General features: G+C 45.0%; 1 pseudogene; it reads right to left on the minus strand.

Annotated features, from left to right (window-relative positions):
* On the minus strand, window positions 1–567 carry LOC101725682 (peptidyl-prolyl cis-trans isomerase A pseudogene; annotated as a pseudogene).
* Window positions 568–23,671: the final 23,104 nt, after the last annotated feature.

A 23,671-nucleotide genomic window follows, 5' to 3' on the forward strand; every position in this document is an offset into this window, starting at 1 on the left:
TAGTTTTTATTCATAGCCATAAACTTAACTCTGCAATCCAGCTACATTTGGAGGGGAGCAAGGAAAATATGGAACCCAAAGAACTGCAGTGAGAACAGAAATGCTGGTATGTTGCAAGCAGATGGGGTAGAGGATGCTCTCCTGATTTACAGAGGAATGGCCTGGTGGTCACAATACACACAAGTCAAATGTGTTAGAGTTGTCCACAGTCAGTGATGGTAATCTTCTCACTGGTCTTGCCATTCCTGGACTCAAAGCATTCCATGGCCTCCATGATGTTCATGCCCTCTTTCACCATCCCTAAGACCAGGTACTTGCCATCCAACCACTCAGTCTCAGCAGTGCAGATGAAAAACGGAGCCATTTGTGTTTGGTGCAGCATTTGCCATGACAAGATGCCAAGACCTTGTGCTTCAGGATGAAGTTCTCGTCATCAAATTTCTCCCTATAGATGGACTTGCTGCCAGTGCCACTGTGGCATGTGAAGTCACCACCCTGGCCCATAAATCCTGGAATAATTCTGTGAAAGCAGGAACCCTTATAACCAAATCCATTTCTCTCCGGGGCTCAGAGCATGAAAGTTTTCTGTTGTCTTCAGAACTTTGTCTGCAAACAGCTCGAACTAGGAGACAAGGGCTTACCATCCACCGTCAGTGACCAAGGTTGGCAGCAAACAACTACAGGGGTGGAAAGCAGCATCTGAAAAGCCTCAGAGAAAAATCTTGACGAAAAAAGGGGAATGTGAAAGAAATGCCAAAGCCTTCAGAATCAAAAAGCAGTTGCTTATGTCAACCCTAACAACAACCAAAAAAAGTAAATAAAGCCAGGAGGTTATGAAGGAAGGGTTTTGCTATATGATTGCCTGATATCACAAAGATTGCCCCAGACCATAAGCTTGCACAGAAACCACTAAAGCTATATACGAAAGTACTTATACAAGGATATCTGCCCAGCAACTGTTCATTCACTCTGGGACTGATGCCAGTTTTTTTGGTCAATACTGTTTCAAAAATACGTAATGTACTCCTCCTTATTTTTGCCTTTAAAAACTTGGCTCAACTTTGAATATGCTCATAGTTTACTATAGCATGCATACTCCCATGGCAATGCTCCACTGTCCCCAAATAAATACCAGAGAATCCCTCTGTGGTTGTTTCTGTAATTTAGTTGACACCCTGAATTAGGCAGACTCACAGAAGAGTGTTCCAATATCTGTTCACCCTTTCACCTCAACAGACTTCTTAATTCAGGGCCTGAGGCAATGGCTGTTGTCTTAGTCCTTGTGTTTCCCTTGTAGCTGGATATACGGGTCAGGTCAGCATCTATAAGCAGCCCTTCAGACAGCTTCAAGAAAACCCTTAACTTTTGCTCTGCCGCTTCTCTCTCCTTCCTTCATTTCTTCCTCCATCCTGCCACCTGGCAGCAGATGTCATCGAGGTGGCTGTTTATGTTCTCAGAGCACCCTGTACCCTAGGTATGAGCAGTGGGCAGAAAGTAATTGGGACTTCATGGATTTAGGGGATAAAAAGCCATAAAACATGACAATCCATACAAATCTGTTATTTTGGATTCCTGTCACTTTCAGTAAAATTTATCTTAACTGATCCACCCAAGCAAAGACATCTTGGGGCACCTCCAGTCCTCCCATATGGCAGCCAATCCCAGTGAGGCTTATGACACAGGAGAATAGACCAGCCCCAAGAGGGACAAGAAAGGCACTGAGCCAAGTAGCTTAACCTTCTTCCAAACTCACCAGGTCAGCCATATTTTCTCTCCTTGAAGGAAAAATGAGTGAGAAAGCAAGAGAAGACAAAGAATTTTCTCTTTAGAATTCCTCCACATGGAAACAAGTAGGGATGGGGTGGTGTGAATGTCTGCTTCAACCCCCGCCCCCCCCCCGTTTCCCTCATTTCCCTTAATCATCAGTCCTGCAGATATTTCCTCCTTAATACAGCTCACATCCAGCCTTCTGGTTCTACCCTCATTGTCCCTATTATTATTCGTGCCAGTAAAATAATGGTATAGATTACTGGTCAATAACATGGACTTTGAAATCAGACACCAGAATTATGATTAATAATATGGTAATCTATATGGCCTTGAACAAATTACTTATCTGATTTAAACTTCAATTTCCTAATCTATAAAGTGAAGATAGCACTGGTCTCATAAGGTTAAGAGTAATAAACAAGACAATATTCATAAAACATCCTGATAACACCTGACAATAAATGATATAGAGAGAGCTGTATAATATCTGATAGTAGTAAACGATATCTACAGATCCATATTTAATCTGTCTCCTGGACTACCAAAATAGCCTCCTATTGACCTCTGTATGTCCACATTTACTTACCTACTCGATATTCCACACTGTTACCAATATGACTTTTCTAGAATCTGTTACTCATTTAAAAATCCTGCTATGGATCCTACTTCAGGATAAACTCAAACATTTACTGGTGTGTGAAACCTTTTATTATCTGACACCCAGTCCCCTCCTTTGACTGCTCTACTGTACTAAATGGTTCAATCTCCTTACTCATTATTGATCTGTTCAGATTTTCTGTTTCTTTACGATTCAGTCTTCTTTTGTGGGGGATCTGCTTGCGAGGCAGGCGGCGGAACCACTGAGCTAAATCCCTGAACCCTGCTTTTTGTTGTTGTTGTTGTTGTTTGGGGTTTTTTTTGTTTGTTTGTTTGTTTGTTTGGTATCAGGGATTGAACTCGGGTCCTTGCACTTACGGGGCAAGCGCGATTCAGTCTTGATAGGTTGTATATGTCTAGGAATTTGTCCACTTTCTCTAGACTGTGTAATTTGTTGGTGTATAATGATCCACAACAGTTTCTTTTGGTCTTTTGCATTTCTGTTTTTCAGCTGTAATGTCTCCTCTTTCATTTCTGATTTTGAGTCTTCTTTCCTTTGTCTACCTAAGGGTTTGTTAACTTTGCTCATCTTTTTGGAAAAAAAACTCTTAATTTTGTTAATATTTGCTATTGTTTTTTCTTTTTTTTTTTCTTTTTTTTGGGGGAGCGGGCTGTACGGGGATCAAACTCAGGACCTGAACCACTGAGCTAAATCCCCGGCCTCCATCCAAGTACTGCTATTATTTTTCTAATCTTTATTTCATTTATTTCTGCTCTGATCTTTATTATTTCTTTCCCTCTATCAATTTTGGGCCTAATTTGTTCTTCTTCTAGTTCCCTGAGGTATAACATTAAGATGTTTATTTGGGAACATTTTTCTTTTTTGATATAGGCATTTATTGCTATAAATTTCCATTATTGAACTGCTTTTACTGCATTGCATAAGCTTTAGGGTGTGTCTGCCATTTTCATGTGTCTCAAAATATTTTTTAATTTCTGACTGGTGTGGTGGCACATGCCTATAATCCCAGCACTCAGGAGGCTGAGGTAGAAGGATCGCCATGAGCTCAAAGCCAGCCTAGGTTACATAGTGAGTTCAAGACCAGCCTGAACCACATAGTGAGACCTTGTCTCAAAAAAACAATGAAACAAAATTTAAATTCTATTTCAATATCTTCCTAGACCTGTTGATGTTCAGAAGTATGTTGTTTAATTTCCACGTATCTGTAAATCTTCCACAATTCCCCTTGCTGTTGATTTCTACTTTCATATCATTGTGGTCAGAAAAAAAAAAAGCTCTTTTTATAAGATTTCAATATTCTCATATTTTTAAGACTAGAAAACAGTCAAAAAATTTTTATAGCACTGCAGGGCCAAACTCAGAGCCTCCTGCACGCTAGGCAAATTCTCTACCTCTGAGGCATATCCCTACCCTTGCAAGTAGTGATTTGTTTTTAATCAACCTAACAGATACCAAAAAGTGTATCTTGTTTATTCATATATCACTTTTCCTTTCTAAATTCTAAGTTTTATGCCTTTCATATTTGAATGTCTTTCCACTGTCAGTGGAGTTCTAGCATTTAAACTAGAGGTCCTTCTCACTGCTTGCAAACAAATTCTCAGCTAGGTGAAAAGAGATGCTCCTCCCTTCTTCACAGCTGCAGATAAGCAGAAACTATTCTGCATTTGGATAATTGTTCTTGCAGATGATACTTCTAATGTATCAGCTGTGTTAACTTTCCATCACTGTGACAAGTAGTGTCACTACTTTTATCTCAGAGATAAAGAAACTTATAAGGAAAAAAATTTTATCTTGGCTCATAGTTTCAGAGGTTTCAGCCCTTGGGCCTTTTGCTTTGAGCCTGGGGCAGCACGGTACATCATGACAGGGAGCATTTGGCAGAGGAGGGGTGTTCATTTCATAGTGGCTGAAAGCAAAAAAGAGAGAAAAGGCTTCATTGTTTCAGGAGCAGAAAATGCTCTCACTGAATGTCCAATAAAACAGCAAACAACTCGTGGAAAGGCACTGTTTGTATAAGGACCTCGATGAAAGGCACAGAATATAGATTATTGTGTCTTTGGAGAACAATCAATCAACATGACTGGAACAAATTGTGGGGTTCTCTGGTCTGGCTAGTTGGGAACACAGATTCTTTTTGTTCCTGTGAAAGCACCAGAAGTGGTTCTGCCTCTGCCCGTAAGGTGGCTCCCTGGCCGTGGCTCATTTCCTCACCCACATACACTTCAGCATGAAGTGCACTCAGCTGTAAACTTGAGGGAGACGCTTTGCAAATTCTCTCCCGGCAGATCTCTTCTCTGGGGATCCTGCCTGTCAATCCGAGCTACCTTGGTCCCCCTGGTCTTCTACTCCAGCTCCTCAACTCAGGTACACTGCCAGTCTCTCCCTGGCTACCTCCTCCTTGGTGTGTGGCTTATAAATTACTTTTAGTCACTACGGTAAGACAATCATAAGGCTCACCTTATTTGCTTTCCCTTTCTCAGAAATTACTCTTGCATTTCTTGCATTCCTTTACGTTCAATGCCTGAAAACCATCGTTTCTTATGTTTTGTCCGGTGATTTAGTTGTGTCGGGCGGGAGGAAAAATTGAGTCTATTTTACTCTATGTTGACCTGAAGCAGCACATGTAGCTTTATCCAGATGCATGTGGCCTCGTGGTATCAGGAGAGCAGTATGTCTAGATGAAAGGCAGGAATAAGAAGAAGGAATGGATAGCACCACCTGCTCTGAGCAGCCTAGAGAGTTTGATATCTCTTGCTCATGGGTCTAATGACCATGACATCTTTAATATAATGGATGGAATAACAATCTGAAAAATGTCAAAGCATGATCCTCACAGGATATGTATTAAGACAAAGAAAAGCGGAGTTAGTTAACTTGCTTCTGAAGTTTGTGGTGAAATTGTATTCACACTCTTGCCATGAGCACATGTATTATTTCCAACCACACAATTCTCTTCTATGGCTGAGACTTACCTTCCTCAGAATCCCCTTTCCTATATTGTTCCAGGTTGGAGTTTACCAAAGGAGAGGAATTCATGTATGATTTTAGAAGGTGTAAGTGAAATAGGAGCCATCCTTCTCTGGTAATGATGGCAGCCAGAAACATGAATAGACAAGAGCTTCCCACAGCTCCTGAGAAATGCCTTCTTGGCCATTGCAGATTGAGATGGTGGTCGTTTCTCAGATATTTTTGAGAACTGCAGAAGCTTTACTTAGCTCAAGATTTAGCTCAGTGGTTCCACTGCCTGCCTCACAAGCGCAAGGTCCCCAGTTTGATCCCCGGTATCAAAAAAAAAAAAAATTAAGTTGCTTATCACCTTAGTGAAATTTCTTGCCTTAAGTGGTCTTTAGTATATTAAAATATCCTTTCCAAGGTGAAGGGCAGTTGTGCATCTGACATCTTCACCCTTGGATTTGAAAGGTGACATAAATTCCTTCCAGCATGCCACTGTGGACTATTTCCTGAGTGACAGGGGGCAAGGTGGTGCCTTGAAAAGTTCCCTCCTCGGGTTCAAACCAATCGGGTAATCTTGAGTTTATGTTCTATATAAAATGGATATAAATACCTTCCTCATGATATTATAGTGACTAAAATATGAACCCATATGTGATAAGGCTCTTTAACATAGAGATGTTGCCTTTAGAACTCTGCAATCGGATGCCATTCCAATGACAAAATTTTGTCAGCCCAGAGTAAACACTGCCCCATAAGGACTGCCTAAAAGTCTATTGGTTTGCCCTTGGCTTGTAATATGCAACAGAAAGTACATGTGAATCATTAATATAGAGCTTAAAATTAATTATGATGCAACGACCAGCCAACTAGTACTTGAGTCAGAAAAAAGAACATTGGAAAAGTGACCACTAACTCTGCACTAAGACACTCAGAGGGGAGGGAGTTGTACCTGAAATGTAGCAAGTGTCTACCCAGGACTGTTGGGTAAGATACATATTAACCCTCCCTGAACCCCCTGATTCTTTTTTTTTCCTTTTCTCATATTTATTCCTTTCCCTTCCTTCCTTTCCTTTCCACTTCCCCTTCCCCTTTGGACCTTTTCTTCTTATTTCACATTATCTGTTACACATTTTGATCCTTATTTACACTTTCTGTTTCTCACACCAGAGAAACTCTTTAGTATTTACACATGTGCGTCCTATTTATTTCACTTGAGTATCACCTCAATGTGCATCCATTTAGCTATAAATGTCTCTAATCTCTCATTCTTTATGGCTGAGTAGTACTCCGTTTTAAAAAAAAAAAACAAAAACATTTTCTTTATCCAGTCTCCAATTGATGGGCAATTGGGGTGTTTCCAAATTTTAACTATTACAAACTGTGCTGCTATGAACATGGGTGCACATATATCACTGTCGTATGATTCTTTTAATTCTTTGGGGAAGATACCTAACAGAGGAAGAAATGGGTCAAATGGGACTTCCAGTCCTAGTTCTTTGAGGTATCTCCATACTGATTTCCACAGTGCTTGCACCAGTCTACGCTCCCACCAGCAGTGGAGCAGTGTTCCTCTTTCCCTACAGCCCCGCCAGCATTTGTTATTGGTTGATTTCATGATAGCAGCCATCCTTCCTGGGGTGAGGTGGAATCTCAGCGTTGTTTTCATCTGCATCTCTCAAATGACCAGTGATGTTGAACATTTTTTCATGTATTTATTTGCTATTTCTACTTCTTTGTCTGAGAAATGTCTATTCATTTCAGATGCCCATTTTTGGATTCGGTCTTTAAATTTGGGGAGTCTGATTTTTTTAAGTTCTTTATAGATTTGAGATAGTAAACCTTTGTCTGAGGAAGAGCTGGTAAAAATTTTTTCCCACATTGTGGGTTGTCTCTTCACACTATTGGTGGTTTCTCTTGCTGTGCAGAAGCTTTTTAATAAGAAGAGATCCCACTTGTTGATTATTTGTGCTAGTTCACGGGCAACTGAGGTTTTCCTGAACTCCCTGACTCTAAAAGGGAATGTGGTTATTCTGAGCTCACCCTAGCCCTCTTTCCCGCTTTCCTTCCTTCCAGGACACATCGCATATCGAACACTAGAGGACAGCAACTCCCCACTGATGACGGTGGCAAGGATGAAGCTGATCAGTCTCTGGATTCTCCTCTCCTCTTCCTCACCCCAGACCCATCCTTTTCAGTCCTGCACCACACAGGAAACTTACGTAGGTGAAAGAGCCATGGCTTTGGTAACAGGGAGGTCTGGGCTTAAATCCCAAATCTACCACTTAGTACCTATGACCTTGAACAAGTGACCTCATATCTACAAGCTGGAAAAACAGATCACAAAAATAGAACTTACTCCGTAGGATTATTGGAAGATAATGAGATAATGTGGATAAACAACAAAATATTTTTAAAATATTAGTTGTTCTTAGGGATCAAAATAATGAATCTAATTTGATTCTCACCAGTCCCAGCAAGCAGGAGAAATAAACATGATTTCCATTTTTCATATAGACAAACTGGGACCCGAAAGAAATTGCATGAGACCTTTAGAATCATGGAAATGGTAGCTTCACTTTCAAAGTCTCTCTCAACATTTTACAGTGATTGGCAGTTGGCTCTGAGAGACTCATTAACAACCCTTTCGAGATTCTCACATTTTGAGGCCCAGAGAGGCAAAAAAATCTTCAAGGCCACCTAACAAGTCAGTGGCCAATTCAGGACCTAAAAGGCCAGCCCACTGTGCTCCCTGTGCCATGATCTACCCATTGCCTCATTATTCTACTTTCTTTTAAATTTTGTTTTTTGTTTTTGTTTTGTTGGTTGTTGTGGTTGTTGTTATTGTTGTTGTTTAGAGACAGGGTCTCATTATGTGTTCAGGCTGGCCTTGAACTCACTCTGTAGCCCAGGCTCACCTCAAAATCTCAGAATCCTGGCTCCTGAGGGCTGAGATTACACAGGTGTGCACCACCATGCCTGGCAAGAATTATACCACTGAACCACAAATGCATTCCTATTCTGCTTTTGACTGCTAGCCCTAGGACACCAGCTATGAGTCTTGCCTCCCTAACAAGACTGGAGGTAATAGAGAAAAATATTCTCAAGGACTATTTATGACTGTGGAAAAGCCTTTGTAATGTGTTGCTAAATGAAAAGAAGGATTTATGAAACAGCAGGTACAATGTGTCCCAGTGTGTATTTATTTATAGGAAGAAAGTGAAAGCTCATGACACATAATGGTAAAAAAAAAAATGCTTATCTCTCTGTGGGGGATTACTGGTAAGTTTATACTTTTCTCTTACATTTTTGTATGTTTCTAGATTTCTTCTATGAACATTTTTTATTTTTAAGATCAGAACAGATATCTGTCCATGTGTGTTATACTATTTCATTTGCCCTTAAGAACCAGGGGTGATAGTACGTCCTCCTCCATTAATTTATTGTGACTGTGCATAAGCCTTTTAATCCCTTGAGCCTCAGTTTCTCCATAACCACTGTTGAGCATCCACTATGTGTCAGCTACTGAGGGCCTTACCTGGATCCTCACTTACTCATTTAGACCTCACACCAACCATGTGAGAGAAGTACTATTACTACCTCTATGGCAAAGCTGAGAAAAGTGAAGTATAGAGACTTTCCGTGACCTGATCAAGGTTATATGGTTAATTACACAGTTACTAAAATATTGCAGCTAAGATTTATTTGCATACAGATAGAATGACCTGACTACAGAGTATCTGCCCTACTACAAGGCAGTACTCTGCTACACTGTTATTTTGCCCTTTTTTTTTTAACAGAATTACCTACAAGATGAAGCTCCTATCCTGCCACCTGCCTCTGAGGACCCTCCTGCATAGCTCAGATGCATCTTTTCAGTCCTTGTCACCCAATGTGCCCAACTGGTACTAGTACAGTTAGAAACAAAGGAGCTGAGTGAGCCACTCTCTCCCCTCCATTTAACTCTAAACATCACCCAAAAGTTACTCCTTAATGCTTCCATTATCCTAAGAAAGGTAGAAAATAAAATAACAAAAGCCTATGAAATCGCCAGTGCCCTAGGCAAGAGCACAGGTGCCAGGTCACAGGCACCAAGGGAGATTTAGTTAGAGGCACCTAAAGCAGAGATGTCTGTCCTTTACATTCTGAAAGCCTGCATTATCAGTCCCTTGTTTGTGCTATTGCTACCTTTGACCTGTGTGCTGTGCTTTTCTTTTGCCCTGGCACATTTCTTGGTCTTTGTCATACTTTATTGGCATGGTCTGTCCCTGAGCACAACTTCCAGGGATCTTCAATATGTGTAGCTGCTACTACTTACTACTGGGTATACACTTGGCAATTCTTTCCTCATCGTACATAAGGACCTGGACTGTTGTTGGCCCACTCGACTCTAACAGTACCATCCCACCTCACCATCCCGACTGCGCTCCTCATATGCCCACTTCCACACCTTAACCCATGCCCCTTGGAGTACCAGTCAGTGCAACCACATGTCAAAATGCTCCCAAATATCAAGCCATCTCCAATGCCTTTTCTTCACATGGGGCAAGTTATTCTGGAAAGAAGCCATGGTAGGGGACAAGGCTGCTACTGAGAAACAGCAGACCTGAGGACTTGGTTCTTGCCATCTGGAAGATTGAGAGATCTGGAATCCCTAGTCTGGGCCTCAGTTTTCCCATCTGTAAGATGAAAGGAGAGGACTAGATCCTCTTTAGGAGTCCTTTTTGCTCTAACAGTCTAAGACTGTGCTTTCGAGAAGCCCTGAAATTAGATGAAGCTGCCCTTCTTTGAATTGCTTTAACATTCACAGAATGAAGAGAATGTTGGGCCTAGGAAGAAAAATAATCTCACCCCCTCACTCTTCCCCCAGGGATGCTGACACCCAGTGAGGGGCAGAGGCCTGCCCAGCCATCTGAGGAGAGCTAGGAGGGAGGCTATGCTCTCTGCCCAGTGGGGACCCATCTCAGCAGGTCCCCAGCCCCCACAGAGAAAGGGCAGCAGGAGGCTGGGAGGGCCAAAGCTCCAGAGCTGGCCCTGAGCCGGGCTTGTCCTGTTCAGCCCCGAGAGCCTCAGTAGTTTTCCACAAGCAGCAGGCCAGCAGCCCAAGCCATGTGCTCTCCTCTCCCCATGGCCTCCACATTCCTCTGCACATTCAGGCAACAAAGTGGCATTCAGGGCCCTGCTGAGAGCAGGAGGAGAAAGGAGGGTTAGGAGCTGAGACCTAGATACCACAAACATCTCCAGATAAGCGTAGGGCTGCAAACACAGATCCAGAGAGATAACACAGATCTCGATAAGGTGAAAGTTCCCAGACACAAATGACAGATACAGTAGCATACCCACCCCACCAGAGCACACACCCCACTGGAGACCTCACCAACCCCCCACGCTCAGAGGCACACACAAGACCGCTGCTCACAGAGATAGTCATCTTATGCCCAAACAGGCACATTCATACCAGAGGTCCCCTGCACCAGCAGCAACCCCCATTCTATGTTCTCTCTCCGCCCCTGGTCCTACAGTTCCTGCACATGACAAACATTGGTCAAGCAATGGGGGAAACATCCCGAGCCAGTCCAGTCCTGAGAGGCAGGACAGGAGTTAGACGAAACCCAGGAGCCAACCAGGCTCCCCTGACACTGAGAAGGTACCATTTTTTTAATTCCAAAGAAATGACTGCACCGTCCTCACCCTGTTCCCCAGAGGCCAGGCTGGAACCTGGAGCACACCATCCCCCTGACCCTTCTCCAGGCCCTGCATCCAGCTTTGCTCCCAGCAACACGAGCAAAGCAGAGAAGCAGTTGCAGTTATTCTCTTGATTCATTAATCTCCAGTCGCTCTCCACCTACGTGGGCCCTAACCCACCTAACAGCTCCATTCTTACCTCAGCCCCGCAACTATCCTACACTGACCCCAGACCCAAAGCTTGGAGCAGAGACTGCCTGTGACAATAAGCCCAAGTCAGAGCCTCCCACTAGGTGTTCAGTGCAGACCTGGTGGCAGGTGGGTCCAGCCAGGTGGCTGTGAGAATGAGGGCCCTATGCTTGGCGTGGCCACTGGTGGGCTCCCATCCCAACCTCACCGCCTACTTGGGCAAAGGGCTTCGACTCTTGGACCTCAGATTCCTCAGTTAAAATTGGGAATAGCAATGCCCACTGACTCTCAGGAATATACATAAAAAGAGTTTATACTAAAGCTGAATTGAAGTCCCTGGATATTAATCAAGAAACAGGCTGTGCAATAGGTAAAAGGAAGTGTGGATGGCTAATTTTATTTCTTTACTGCCATGAAATGAGCTTGGCTTTTCAAGATCCTGTTCCTCTAATTGTGCCTGATTATTACAAAATAATTAAAAATCCAATGGACTTATCAACCGTAAAGAAAAGACTGCAAGGCTGGGGATTTAGCTTAGTGGTTTCGCTGCCTGCTGTGCAAGCGCAAGGACCCGAGTTCGTTCCCCGGTACCAAAAAAAAAAAAGAAAAAGAAAGGAAAGACTGCAAGAGGATTCTTCCTTACACACAAAGCCTAAAGATTTTGTAGCTGATTTCAGATTGATCTTTCGGAACTGATTCAGAAGTAGCCAATGCTGGTATAAAACTTGAAAGCTATTTTGAAGAACTTCTAAAGAACCTTTATCCAGAAAAAGGGTTTCCTAAAGTAGAAATCAGGAGTGAATCAGAAGATAATAAATTTAGCGATGATGCAAATGATGACTTTGTACAGCCCCAGAAGAAGGGCCTCAAAAGCATTGAGGAGCGCCAGTTGCTTAAATCGAGCAGCACCATTCGCGCATGACTGTTGGAGATTTTTTGTTTGTCAGTAATTTAACATCATTATAAAGAAGAATTTGTGAGCTGTTAAAAAGAAAAAGAAAGAAAGGAAACTGTCTGTGCGACTTAGGCTGGGGATTCAGCCTTCCCTAGCCACAGTTTCCCTGTCTGCAACCCAAGGAGGCTGAAACACCCTGAACACAGCACATAGACTCTGGGGCGGGCTCCCCCCAAAGGGCTCCCCAGCTCCGCTCCCACCTGCCCCGGGTCCCAGTACCCGTTCCCAGGCCGGCCGCCCCACCCCACCCGACGGCCGGGGTATCAGCAGGAAGGGATTTGCAGCCGCAGGGAAATCGGCTGGGTCGGCACAGAGGCCGCCTTGTCCTGGTGGGGCCAGTGGTCACGTCGTTCCGCGGGCGGCCGCGGTGCCAGCGCCCACCCCGCCCCAGGGCCCCAGCGCTTCAGGGGCCGGCGCCAGATTTCCTGGCCCCTCACCCAGCGCCCCGCGGGTTGTTTAGGGGCAAGCGGCGTGGGGACTGCAGAGCCTCTGAGGTCCTCACCCTTTCTGCCCTAGCTCTGCGCGCTCCCGCTGACCCCACCTCCAACGTCCCTAACTGGACCCTGCTGTGACACCCACCCCCTCGCGGGGCGCTGTCTGGCCTCCTGCCTCATTCCCCCATCCTGGGCAGCCTGACCAATAACAGATTTCTCCATGAAAAGCCTCGAAAACTTGGGAAATGTTTCATCCAGGATGAGCTCAAGGGAGAATTGATTGGAAGGAGGCAGGTCTGGGGGACCCCATTCCTGGTGTTGCAGGCCTGTGGGTGCTCTGGCTGAGGAGGTGACAAAACTGACCATAGCATTCTGGGCATGGATTGGAAGCCAACTTAGGTGTACTTGGTTCTGGTGCTGGGATCTCCCAGTGTTCAGTTAGAGGAATTGGGTATTATCGGCTGGGTGTTGGGGTTTTGGCTGAGTTTCTGGATCCAACTGTAAGGATCTATGTACGAGTGGGTTTGCCATGGAAGCCTACCTAGAGGTATCTGGTCTGGGCGTTGTGATCTTTCCTCTCTGTCCAGGTAGGTGTTGATTTTTCTCTGGGTCAAGTTGTTAGCACTGGCTGTTGTACAGTTATCAAAGCCCCGCCAGGGTATGCAGTCCAATGTTGGGTGGGATCTTCTCAGGTAGGCCCGTCTGGGTTTGGCATCTGCTCTGATGGATCAGGTGTACATGAGCAGCCACTGTGGTATGGTTTAGGATTCTTGGACAAGGATACAGGGTCCAGACTCAACACCTACCATTGGCCTGAAGGCAGACATCATCGCTAAGCCCCATCCCAGATCAGCAAAGACTCCCCTGGGGCCGACAGAGGAAAGGCACATACCAGGTCAGCTTGACAACCCTCTTCAATGCAGGAACTGGGGGCAGATCCTAGACTTGAGCTAGGATTCAGTCATGACCACACTCTGAACAATATTACATCTCTTTCCTTTTCTAAGCTCAGTTTCTCACCAATATAATGGAAGCATTGGATCTGATACTCTCTACAGTCCTCAAACTACTCTAGTCCGCACACACACACACACACACACACACACACACACACTCACTCACTCACACACACACACAAATGGACTCCTCACTCCAGCTTCCCATTTTGCCCACATGATCTTCCTGCCTAGAATTCCCTCATCTCTCCTCCTCACCACCAATCCCCAATCCCCAATCCCTCAAGCTCTACCTTTTCTGGAAAATCCCCCTCACCCTGTGCATCTTTTCCCAAGTCAGGGTCCGAGCCGTACCTGCCCTGAGACCACAGGCAGCCACAGTTCCAGCCTGACTCTGGGGGCTCTCTCCATCCAGCTGCGAGCTCTCTGAGTTCAGGGCCCCTATCTACTCCTGGCTCCACCATGAGACCCCATTCTGGATGGGCACGGGGTCCCAAGCTTGGCTCAGCCTCCATCCCATGCTGGCAGGTGACCCTTTAAGAAGAAGCTCTTTAGTCTCTAATACCCTGGATGGCGGGTGGGCACTAATCAGATTAGGGAGCCTGTCTCCTGGCCACACCAATCCTCCTTTCCAGGTTACTGAACCCATGTGACAGCCAGCCAGGGGCAGCAGGCAGTCCTCAAGACCACGTGGGCCCAGGCAGGTAGCTGGGAGACTGCCCGATTCTACTTCTCCTAATACCCAGCACAAACAGAAATCAGAAACTCCACAAGCCAGGCGTGATGCAGAGCAGTCACGCTTTTCCCTTGACCACCTGCACAGTCGGGCTTGTGAGCATGAGTGTGAGCGCAAGTGCATGTGTACACACACCTCTTACCGAGCGGGAACTGAGCCAGGTCCTGGGTAGGCGCTTCACAAGCAACATTTGCGGCCTTCCAAGCAGCCTTGTAGGAGTCAGTTTCCAAAAATGAAGCTGAGTCTCAGAGAGAGGAAGGAGTTAACACGAGAGCACACAGCTGCTAAGTGTGGAAGCAGAACTCAAAGTCATACCCTTTGGCCAGAACCAGGCACATATACAGGAACACACACAGTCTTCGCATGTTTAGGCTCAGCTCCTAAACCACTCATTAAATAGCAAGGCTAGCAGGGAACTTAATAGATCACTGTGTCCTGTACATTCCCTCTTACAGAGAGAGGGAAAGGGATTTAGGATTTAGTTCCTTTTCGACAGTTACAAGGTGGCAGAGCCAAGGTCAGGATCCATATCTCCGTTGTCACACAGCCACACGTATACACATCCACATGCCACAGTTCACCCACAGACTCTCACACAAAACCTGTGAACACACGTGTATACGTGTACCCACAGCCACTCATATTTCACACGTACCGCTTGAGTTTGTATGTCTACACATGTCATGGATACATCACACACAGGCACAGACACACACATAGACATATATACCCCGACATCATGCCCATCTGTGTGCACATATTCACACGCCATACACTCATGTCCCTGCTCTCACATACGTGCATAGCACATACATGCTTCCTCACTCCATACTAGCCTTCTCCTAATGCAGGATAGACAAGCAGGCCCTGACCCTGCTCGGGGACATGCACAGATAAGGTCAGACCTTATATCAAGTTACCCACTGAGTCTTTAAGAGGAGATGCTCTAGGAGTAGCATGGCACTGTGTGGGTGCATCCTGGCGTTGCCATTGGCAGCCCTGGGAAGTGCACTCTGCCCCCAGGTTCCCACAGGCCCAGGCAGCTCTCCCCACATTGCCTTGGCCAAGCCCAGCAGACAGTCCCAGAAAGTGCCAAGTCATAGGCCAGGGACGGCCCAGGCCAGAATGGCAGCAGGACTGGTCGCAGCTTGTTTGCCCTGTCTTCTGCCTGGAGCCCTATCGGGGACTCTTTTCAATGGGTAAGATGCTGAGTTATGAGGCTCTTCCTATACTCACTGAAAGTGAGGGCCGAGATGCCAGGATGTGGGGACAAAGAACACAGGGCTGTTGATGAAATTTACCAAGGTTGCTAAGCCAGCTGCTTCAGACTTCTGAATAAGAGTTGGAGGGAGTCAGTAGCCCTCTGGGACTAGAACACTATGTACATATCAAATATAAACTTATCTCAAAACCTAGCCCCTCAACCGTGATAGCTGTTCATCTTGTAACAGATGAGCATGGGGCAGAGAGCAGCCAAGTCACCAGAGGCAGGGCCGCTTGACTTGTGACATGAGTGGTGAGTAGGAGTACACTGGAAAGCTTTCCAGGCAGGGGCAAAATTGTTTCAGGGAATAGCTGTGCCGACAGATGTGGAGGGTGAGTGGAAGGTACACGAGTTCAGGCCAACTAGAGTCCATCATTCTACAGATATTTACCAGGTATACCTGCTGTGTGCTAGATTTGGGTTTTTTGTTTGTTTTTGGTTTTTTGGTGGGGTTTTTTTGCTTTTTGAGACAGGGTCTCACTATGTAGTTCAGGCCAGTCTTGAACTCACTGTGTAGCCCAGGCTGGCCTCGAACTCGAAGCGATACTCCTGCCTCTGTCTCCCAAGTGCTGGAATTACAAGCATGCGCCATCATCCCTGGCTGTGTTAGATTTTGATGGATAAAATACCTAAGCCTATCTCTCAAGGAGCTCTAGTTTAAGGGTTTCAAATTCAAGTACAGCTAATACCTCAGTTCACAAGCTCTTCTGTTTGTGAACAATTTGGTTAGCCGACAGAGTGTTCAACAAAATTTTGCTTCCATTCTGAAACTCCGTATTGGGTGATGAATGTGACTACAGCCATCTTCCCCAGCATGGTAGAATGAATTAAGTTCATGAACTGAAGTATCACTGTACTTGAAGCACCAGGCAGGTGATGTGGGTAAATGAAAAGGGAGGGTATAAACCAACAGTCTTATGTCTAACAGGAGAGTTCCTGCCCTATCTAAAGTTTTTTTGCTCAAGAGTATTTGTCAATTCTGTGGCAACCAAGGAATCCCTTCAGTCTGGGGCTGGGTTCAGATGGTAAACCCTGAATTTGCAACCCAGGTTCTGGATTCCAGAATTAAACCCCAGAATCTGCCAGATACTGGGTTACCTGTAGAGCTACAGAGTTTGGGCCTGATCCTTTAGATGACCCTAAGGTCTGTGGGAGGTTCTTACTGTGAATGGACATTGGTTACAGGAACCTCCTGGGAGGAAGCTCCCACACTATAGTTACTGGACATGGCATGACTTCCAGGTCCCATCAGAGCTACTTCCTGGCAAGAGCTCCTCTGTCCTTAAAGAACTCCTCATCCACCTTTTTCTTCTACCCTTGCCCCAGATCCTGCTTCTTCTACTCACATCTTGGATAGAAAAGCTGACTAGATTGTGCCCCCGCCACGCATATTTCCCTCTCTGACCTAAGGCCCCCACAAAAGGACACCACACATCTACTGAGATAGACAGACAGACAGGCTCCTCTGCCTAGGAAAATGCGGAGATGGCCCTTCGGGGTACGGACAGTAGGGAAGCAGCCTCAATCCCACAGAAGTGGGTGAGAAGGAAGGGAGAGAGTGACCAGGACATAGAAACAGAGGCCACCAAATAAACAACCTTGCGATTTGCTTACGTTTCTGTGGTTTGATCCTGGCCTAAAAGTGTGACAAGTTCTCTGGACTTGGACTCTTGATTCTAAGGCTGATATAGTCTCTGTTTTGCTCGGTGACCTTAGGGAATTTCTTGTCCCTCTGTGGATCTCAGTTTCTCCTCTGCAAGGTGAGAGAGTTAGACTGGCCTAGGAATGATTCCTAGTGTGTTCCATCTGTAGGAATGTCAGAACACCTGGAGGGATGCTATCCTGGTTCCCCTGGAGTTCTGCAGGATTCCTGGCAACCAAACTGGTGTCCAGGTGAGGGTGGAGCTTCCCTCAGTTCAGATGCAGTTTTCTCTCAGCACAGGGCACAGAGGAATCACAGCAAGGCACCCAGCACCGCCAGCCTTACCCCAGCATGCACACAGCTCCCAGATGCTGTACTGGGGAGCCTGGGAGCTCTCTGGCCACAGACTGGCACCCCTTCCCACACCCAGCCCCTCTCCCGGATCCTCATTAAATTATTCTGCCCCACTGGTCTCAGGCCTCAGGCACAGGCTGCCTTTGATATGCACCCATCTAGCTTCTGAAGCCAAGACTGGGCCCCTCACACCAGGCCAGGCTGATGGGCTCTGACAGCTTCCCTGGGGCCCCACAGTAGCAGGAACACCAAAGCTCACACACTCAGGGAGACATGTGCTCAGGGCTACGCACAGCCAAAGAGTCTCTCTCGTTCACACATATATACACATGCAACTATGGAACAGACACATGCACCCTGGCACACTCATCTGCACCCTGCGTAGCGTGCACACACCCCGTACAGCTCTTGCAGCAGATGCACCCCCACACACTGTCATGGTCTCCCACACAAGGCTTCATTTGTTCTTGTCCTTCCTTTGGCAGTTAAGGTCTTCTGCAATCTCACCCTACCTCTTTACCTTCCTTATCTTGTGTTGGTGGTAGCATCGTGAATATGAACCTAGACAGTCTGATTCAGTTCTTGGGGACCTCATTTATAAGCTGTATGACTGCTGGTGTGTTACTAACCTCTCCTGCCTGTGTTGCGTTGCCCACAGAATATAAATAACAATAGTACCTTCCCAGTTTTGTGGGGCATAATAGAAGTTCATTACTGAACCATGTAGAACAGTGCCTGGAATATAATAGGAACTCAAAAATGTTGAATGCTGCCTCTTTCCCCTTCCCTTTCACATCCTTTGCCATAGCAAAACCATTAAGTTTCCTAACATGTTAAGTTGTTACATGTTTTTGGCCTTTTGCATATGGTGTACCAGCTTGGAAAATCACTTCCCACTTCTTCTTCCCTGCCAGACACCTGGTGAACTCCTGTTCTTCTTTTAAAACCCTGTTCAGGTGGTTCTGTCCTTAGGAAGCTTCTCTATACCACCACCACCCAGTAGAACTGGTCACTGACTCCTTTGTGTCCCAACCCCATCCTGAATTAACTATTTCGTTAGACTGTGAGCTCACAGGACATTGATCTCATACAATTCATCTCCTGTACCTAACCCTGGACATGGATCACAATGAACATCAGTGGTCTGTGAAAGAGTAAATTGTTTTTGATAGTGACAAAGTATAAACAAGAGCACTTATGCAATGGATTGCGGAGGGTTACAGAAATGGCACCGCTTAAAGTGCTAATACAAACAGTAATAGTATACTATACTAGCAATGACAGCCTGCTTTACTGAATGGGAACATTAGGCAGGCTCAGAGTTGAGGGATTTCTGTGTAATACTCTCAGTTAGCCAATCAGTCTGTGGAGGAGATATGTCTCTTATTTGGGGAAATGAATATATGAAGTGCATTGAATTCTTTCAATAAAACACTATACAGCAAAAATAATGAAAAGATCAGTCCACATCCAGCAACATGGGTGGATCTGAAAATCATGAGTTGAGTAAGAAGAGTGTGGACTAGAAAGATTTATAGCATAATTCCATTTTTGTAAATTAACCCCATGCATATTTTATAAAGACAAGCACATTTAAAGGACATATTTTAAAACATATTGGAGTGGATTCTAGAGCGTGCAAAGGAGTAAGAAATGGGTGAGAATGAGATTCTACAAAGATGAGGAAATTATATTAGGAATATGAGTGACTCAAATTTATGCACCTGAAATCCAAACAAAAAGAAACAAAAATGATCAAAATTACAGAAGTGTATTATCTTTATCTCTTTTAGAGTTAAGGATATCAACTAGCTATACATTCTTTTATTTATGTGTTGGTTTTATGGTACCTAACTAGCATCCTTGTGATAGTTTCCCTTAAAGCAAATCCACTGCTTGTATGCACAGATTCACTCAATGAAGCCCTGATTGGAACCTGAAGTATATTCTCCCTGATACTTTCCCAGGGAAAACACCATGACTTTTGTGTCCTGGAAAGGAATAAATGAATGAGTGAACAAAGAAGGGAAGGGAAAGAAAGGAAGAAGCTGGGAATGAAGGAATGGAACAAAAAATGGTTTCAAAGAAGTCTCAGCCAGTGGAACAGATTAGAAGATGCAGAAACAACTCCAGACACACTCAGCCACCTCATCTTCAACAGAGGAACCAAACACCCTCACTGGAGGAAAGATAGCCTCTTTAATAAATGGTGCTGGAGAAATTGGGTTTCAACTTGCCAAAGACTAAAACTAAACCTATATCTCTCACCATGTACTAAACTAAAATCGAAATGGATTAAAGATCTAAATATTAAAACAGAAATGCTGAACTGGCTGGAACAGAGGTTAGGTAGAACGCTTGAAGACATTGGTGTAGGAAAAGATTTTATGAACAAAACCTCAGTTGCCCGTGAACTAGCACAAATAATCAACAAGTGGGATCTCTTCTTACTAAAAAGCTTCTGCACAGCAAAAGAAACCACCAGTAGTGTGAAGAGACAACCCACAATGTGGGAAAAAATTTTCACCAGCAGTCCCTCAGACAAAGGTCTACTATCTTGAATCTATAAAGAACTTAAAAAGATCAGACCTCCCAAATGTAAAGACCCAATTCAAAAATGAGCATCTGAAATGAACAGACATTTCTCAGACAAAGAAGTAGAAATGTCAAATAAACATATAAAAAATGTTCATCATCACTGGTCATTAGAGAGGTGCAAATGAAAACAATGCTGAGATTCCACCTCATCCCAGAAAGAATGGCTGCTACCAAGAAATCAACCAATAACAAACACTGGCGGGGTTGTGGGGAAAGAGGAACCCTACTCCACTGCTGGTGGGAGTGTAGACTGGTGCAAGCACTGTGGAAATCAGTATGGAGATACCTCAAAGAACTAGGACTGGAAGTCCCATTTGACCCAGCTATTCCCCTGCTGGGGATCTTCCCCAAAGAATTAAAAGAATCATGCCACAGTGATATATGTGCACCCATGTTCATAGCAGCACAGTTTGTAATAGCTAAAATTTGGAAACAGACCCAAATGCCCATCAACTGGAGACTGGATTAAAAAAAATGTGGTTTTTTAATAAAATGGAGTACCACTCAGCCATAAAAAATGAGAAATTAGAGATATTTATTGCTAAATGGATGCACATTGAGGTGATACTGTTAAGTGAAATAAATAGGACCCACATGCGTAAATACCGAATAGTTTCTCTAATGTGAGAAACTGGAAGTGTAAATGAGGACTAAAAGATATAATAGATAATGTGAAATAGGAAGAAAAGGGGCAAAGGGGAAGGGGAAGTGGGAGGGGTGGGGGAAAGGATAGAAGGGAATGGGATTAACATGAGAAAATGAAAAAAAGGAAACAAAGTCTTTGTAAATAGGGAGGGATGGAGGGGTTGAAGGGAGGGCAGGGAATGGGGGAAAATAAGAACCAAGAGAGACTATGTAAAGGTGCAAATTTCCAATGGTGAATGTCATTATATTGTAACCCTAAAATGTACCAATAAAAGGATATACAGTTTAAAAAAAAAAAAAGAAGTCTCAGTATAGGGCTCCCCCAGAACTTTCTCTTCTTTCCTCTCTGCCTATCCAATACAGGAGTCCTGGGCTGGGGCAGTGGAAAGGAAACAGAGGCTAGAAACAACTGATCTCAAATCCTACTACTTAGGAGGAGTTGCTTCTCTTATCAAGAAGCAGCAAGAGCTGTCACAGAATCCTGGAGTCACAAGATAACAGCATTCTAAGGACCCAAACCCCCAGAGGCATATGAGCCCCGCCCTGGTCCAGAAAGGACAAACAAGGATCAGAACAGCTAATATGCTATTCTGTACAGGGCTGTTTTACCCATCTAATCTCTTTTAACTTTCATTGTCAAGTATGCCTGTTAAGAATTATCCACATTTTACTGGTGAGAAAACTGAGACTCAGAGAGCTTAAAAGACATGCTTAAATTTACTTATGTCTCAGAGGAACAGTAATCACCCACACACTGTAAGTTTGCTCCAGACCCTCCTTGAGCACTCTGTAAGTCTGCAGTCATCCATCTTCCCAGCAGCCTGTGAGCAGCAGTCACAGTCCCCAACTCACAAAGGATGACCCAAGATGCAGAGCCACACAGCTAACATGTGGGAGTCCAGGAAACTCAGGTTCAACAATCTAACTCAAGTTTACTCTTTACCCCAGGTTTGCCAAGCAGAGGCAGGGTACAAACACAAGGCAAATCAGTCCCGTGGAATGGGTTTGGTGGGGGTAGGGCAGCTACTTCCCCTGACACCTGGGGTGCCTGGCTCGCTGCCAGCCAAATGGGGGTCCGTTGTGAATGAGGACACATGGGATACACAGGGTCAGTCACTGGCCCTGCTGGAGCCCCATGGTCTGCCTAGGGTCCCCTTCCCCCAAGAGCCTCTAAGCCTAGGGAGGTGGGAGAGGCTGCCTCCCTCCCCCATTCCCATCCAGGACTGGGTGAGCTAATCCCCAGGAGAAGACACATTAGTCCAAGAGAATTGGTCCCAGCCTGCTCTGCTGAGTCAGCGGGAAGTGCAACCCTCCCTCTGCCAGCTACGTGAGCCCCGGCATGCCACCAGCCACTCTGCAGACCCAGTGTGGCCCCCACCACCAACATGCCCTCACGTGCCTCCTGGGTGCTGACCTGCCCCCAACAGCATTCTCCAGCTCAGCAATCCTAAGCCTCCCTCTGTCTGCATTCCCAGGCACAGGCCTGTTTCTTAGCACCCTCCTGACTGGCTCCCATCAAACAGACATCTGCTCCTGTACAGAGCACAAATCCTGGCCAGGACTGCAGGAAGTAGGAAGGAGGGCTTGGGGGAATGTGGTGGGCCATCTTATCTTCTGCACGTTCGGCACACTGCCAGCTCCAGAGAGGTCAGCCCATGGATTCATGGGGTCATAGCCACCAGAATGTTCAGTAGTCATTAGCATCCTGCCCATCATCTGTCTCCACCGCTACCACAACTATATCCCACCAACCCTTCCCTATTACTGCCACCATTGCTATAACCACCACCACTGTCACCACTGTCATCAGCCACAATAACAAAGCTACTATCAAGTTCACTATTTACACCAGCACCCACACTGCCACCACTGTCATCAATGCCACTTGGTTGATTTTCTCTTGCTATAACAAAATATCTGATACTGGATAATTATAAAGAATAGAAGTTTATTTGGCCCAGAGTTCTAGGCAGTAGGAAGTCCAAGAACATGGCACTGACATTTCCTCAGCTTCTGATCAGGCCTTCTTGCTGGATCATAATATGCCAGAGGGTATCACGGAACAAGTATGCTAGCTCAGGTTTCTCTTATTATTCCTAGGCCACAGTGCTATCATGGCACGGGCCACTTTCATGACCTCATATAATCTTAATTACTTCCCAAAGGTCCCACCTCCAAGTACGAATAGCATACTACTTTGAGGATTTAATTTCCAGCACATAAACTTTTGGGGGACACATCCAAATCATTACAGTCACAACTAAGGCAAACAGGTATCACCGATACCATCAAAACCATTGTTGTCAGCAGCACTAATGCCAATACCACCATCATCACTGCTAAGAAAAGCATCATTAACATCATTTTGATTAACAGCATCTATACTGTACCATTTTTATCCCAACCCCAACATCTTTGTCACCACTATCTAAGATAATTGCTATTTTACCTCCAAAACTGTTATTATCATTTAGGGCACCAACACTACCATCCCCTTTACCAGTATGAACCAAAACCAGCATCATTATGCCCGCTACCATCATTATCACCACTACCACAATCAATCCCACCACCACTGTCACACTAGCCAACATTATCTTCATTGCTTCCGTTCTTACATAACTATAATCAACACCACTAAGCCAACACAACCAACATTAACATTACCATAAGTATCACTTCCGCCATAGTTGTAACCAATGCTAATGTCATCACAACTACAATCAGCACCAGCAGCACTATAACTCCCACATAGTTGTCACCAATACCTCCACCACCAGTGAGCACCCCATCATCCCCACACTCTCACCACTTACCATCCTGCTTCATTAGAACAAGAAACTTTCGCAATTTGCCTGTGCCTATTTCTCTG

This window comes from Heterocephalus glaber, unplaced genomic scaffold (genome assembly GCF_053883595.1).
Source record: "Heterocephalus glaber isolate CG9 unplaced genomic scaffold, H.glaber_assembly_v1.0 deba00001452, whole genome shotgun sequence".
NCBI lineage: Eukaryota > Metazoa > Chordata > Mammalia > Rodentia > Bathyergidae > Heterocephalus > Heterocephalus glaber.